Source organism: Myotis myotis, unplaced genomic scaffold, assembly GCF_014108235.1.
Source record: "Myotis myotis isolate mMyoMyo1 unplaced genomic scaffold, mMyoMyo1.p scaffold_m19_p_1, whole genome shotgun sequence".
Classification (NCBI taxonomy): Eukaryota; Metazoa; Chordata; class Mammalia; order Chiroptera; family Vespertilionidae; genus Myotis; species Myotis myotis.
Window position 1 is genome coordinate 73,901,335 of NW_023416313.1, and position 4,026 is coordinate 73,905,360.

The following is a 4,026-nucleotide window of genomic DNA, read 5'->3' on the forward strand; positions in this document are numbered from 1 at the left end:
TAGGGATATTAGGGGAAGACTGAAGGGTGAGAGAAGAGTGCCAATCTCTTTTTCTTTCTTTGTGTATGTTTGCTTTGATGGACAACCATAGGGGATCAGTGGACTCCATCTGAATGCCATAGACAAAGGCTCATGAAACTCAGTTTCTGCCGGGAGCCGGTCCATGCTTGCTGTTTCAAGGGACCTGGCATATATGGCATACTGTTCTTAATATGTTTGCTCACCTTCTTGGCACTATGTGTTTTAACCAAGGTCTCTGAGAAAGGTTGTTTCCCCAGGTAGGGATTTTCCCCTGAAGTTAGGGAGGGAATAAAACCTCTTAACTAAGTGCCAGGTGGGTAATTAATCACTTTAACTACGAACAATCATGCTTAAGCTACATAATCTTTACTCCCTGGAATGGAGATAAGAAACGCCCTAACCTTTGAAATAGAGATTGATAGGATTGGAATCAACTGGTATAAATACAGATGTAAGAAGACAGAACACACAGAACTAGAGACAGAAGAACTTCGCTGGAGAGAACATGGCAAAAGATCCTGGACTGAACCTGACTACAGAAATGGGCAAGAGAACCTGACTAGAACCTGGTGACTGAACCTGGCTGGAGAACCTGGACTGAACCTGGCTGGAGAACCTAGCAAGAGAACATGGACACAGAACCTGGCTGGAGATCTGAAGCAGAACCTCTCTGGAGATCCAGACCAGAACTTGGCTGGAGATCCTGGCTGGAGATCCTGGCTAGGCTGCTGATCAACTGAACGCTGCCCCCATGTCATTCCTTCTTTGCCGACTCCGTCCACACCTTTGGGGACCCCTGGACCCGCTGGGGTTGGACCCCAGCAAATGGCGCCCGAACAGGGACCCCTAGGTAAGCGCCCCACTCTCGAGATGGATAGGACTCCACCATAGGAAGAGGGTGGATAGTCTTCGCCGACTCCGTCCACACCTTTGGGAACCCCTAGAACAGGATTCCCCTAGGTAAGCCCCCCCCCCCATTGAAAACCCCCACACTCAGGACGGATAGGACTCCACCAGGGTGCTACAGACCCCCCTATAGAGGATAAGTAGGGTAAGAAGGTGGATAGTACAGAACTTAGATTGAGAAGATGTGCCATACTGAGTCCAAAGAAAGAAGACTCTGTATTGATCTTTAGATTAAGAAGTTGTGCCATACTGAGTCTAAAGAAATAAGACTCTGTATTGATCTTTTAATACATATGCTTGCTAGCAGAGGAATTAAGGTTACTCCCAGTCAGACAGAACGTTTTATACAAGAAGTATGTCCATGCTTTTCTGAGGAAGGAAAGGTAAATGTAAAGGCATGGGAGGAGGTAGGCCCAAGGAGCCTTATCCTTAACCCCGCTGCAGCCTTTCCACCCCGGGAAAGTGCAGGATTGGCAAGCTCTCCCTGGGGTGATAGATCAGGACTCAGGTAATAGCAGTTATTCTTAAAATGGATACAAGAGAGCATTTCAGGGTTTTCTTTTTAATGCCCGCTTTTAAAAAATAAAAAAGGGGGAATTTGTCGGGAGCCGGTCCATGCTTGCTGTTTCAAGGGACCTGGCATATATGGCATACTGTTCTTAATATGTTTGCTCACCTTCTTGGCACTATGTGTTTTAACCAAGGTCTCTGAGAAAGGTTGTTTCCCCAGGTAGGGATTTTCCCCTGAAGTTAGGGAGGGAATAAAACCTCTTAACTAAGTGCCAGGTGGGTAATTAATCACTTTAACTACGAACAATCATGCTTAAGCTACATAATCTTTACTCCCTGGAATGGAGATAAGAAACGCCCTAACCTTTGAAATAGAGATTGATAGGATTGGAATCAACTGGTATAAATACAGATGTAAGAAGACAGAACACACAGAACTAGAGACAGAAGAACTTCGCTGGAGAGAACATGGCAAAAGATCCTGGACTGAACCTGACTACAGAAATGGGCAAGAGAACCTGACTAGAACCTGGTGACTGAACCTGGCTGGAGAACCTGGACTGAACCTGGCTGGAGAACCTAGCAAGAGAACATGGACACAGAACCTGGCTGGAGATCTGAAGCAGAACCTCTCTGGAGATCCAGACCAGAACTTGGCTGGAGATCCTGGCTGGAGATCCTGGCTAGGCTGCTGATCAACTGAACGCTGCCCCCATGTCATTCCTTCTTTGCCGACTCCGTCCACACCTTTGGGGACCCCTGGACCCGCTGGGGTTGGACCCCAGCAAGTTTCTATAATCTCCTTTCATTTAATTTTTGTTAAATTTATTGGGTGACATTGGTTAACAAAAGTATGTAGGTTTCAAGTGGTTCTGTAATAAATCATCTATATATTGCATTATATGTTTACTACCCAAATTCAAGTCTCCCTCTGTCACCATTTATCCTCCCTGCTTTACCCTCTTATACCTTCCCCAAGCCCAGTCTCCCTCTAGTAATCACCATACTATTGTCTGTGTCTATGAGGTATTTTGTTTTTGTTTTTTTCCTTAATACCTTCACCTATTTCACTCAAAACCTAACCCCCTTCCCTGCTGACAGCTGTCAGTTTGTTCTTTGTATCTATGAGTCTGTTTTGTTTGTTTGTTTATTTTTACTCCACATATAAAATAATACTAGAGGCCCAGTGCACTCAGGGGGGGTCCCTCAGCCCAGCCTAAGCTGTCTCACAGTCCACCTACCAGCTTAGGCCTGCTCCCCAAGGGATCGGGACTAAGCTGGCAGTCAGGCATTCCTCTGGCAGCCCAGGAACCCTCAGGGATGTCCAACTGATGGCTTAGGCCTGCTCCCCATGGGGAGTGAGCCTAAGCTTCAGTTGGACAACCTTAGTGCTGCCGAGGAGGCGGAAGAGGCTCCTGCCACTGCCACTGTGCTTACACCTGTCAGCCCAGCTTGTGGCTGAGTGGAGCACCTCCTGTGGAAGTGCACTGACTACCATGGGGGCAGCTCCTGCATTGAGTGTCTGCCCCCTGTTGGTCAGTGTGCATCATAGCTACCGGTTGTTCCCAGTCGTTCCACCGTTGGGGTCAATTTGCATATTACCCTTTTATTATATAGGACTAGAGGCCCTGTGTACAAAATTCGTGCACTTGGGGGTTCCCTCAGTCAGGCCTACACCCTCTCATAGTCCGGGAGCCCTCTGGGTATGTCCGACTGATGGCTTATGGGGAGCGGGCCTAAGCCATCAGTCAGACAACTTTAGCACTGCTGTGGAGGTGGGAGAGGCTGCCACCACCACCACTGTGCTCGCCAGCCATCAGCTCGGCTTCTGGCTAAGTGTTGCTCCCCCCTGTGGGAGTGCATTGACCACAAGGGAGCAGCTCCTGCTTTGAGCTTCTGCCCCTGGTGGTCAGTGTGTATCATAGCAACCAGTAGTTCCACCGTTTGGTCAATTTGCATATTAACCTTTTATTACATAAGACTAGAGGCTTGGTGCATGAAATTCATGCAGGGGGGTTCCCTCAGTTCACCTGCACCCTCTCCATTCCAGGACATCACTCTCACAATCCTGGATCGCTGGCTCCTAATTGCTCACCTGCATGCCAGCCTGATCACCCCTAACTGCCCCCTGCTGCCAGCCAGGTTGCCCCCAACTGCTCCCTCCCTCATGGCCTGGTAACTGCACCCCCACTGGCCTGGTCACCATTTACTGCCCCCCTGCCAGCCTGATTGCCCCCAACTGCCCCACTCTGCTGGCCTGGTCACCCCTCACAGCACCAGCCTGGTTGCACCATGCAGCCTGCTTGTTCAATCATTTGGTCATCCATCACTATCCCCCTTGCCAGGCTGATCATAGGCAGCCATCTTGTGAAGGTGTGACAGTCAATTTGCATATTACCTCTTTATTATATAGGATGATATTTGCCTTTCTCTGACTGGCTTATTTCACTTAGCATTATTCTCCAGGCACATCCATGCTGTGGCAAAAGGTAAGATTTCCTTCTTTTTATGGCCAAGTAGTATTACATGGTGTAAATGTGCCACAGCTCTTTTATCCATTCATCTACTGATGAGCACCTGGGCTGCTTC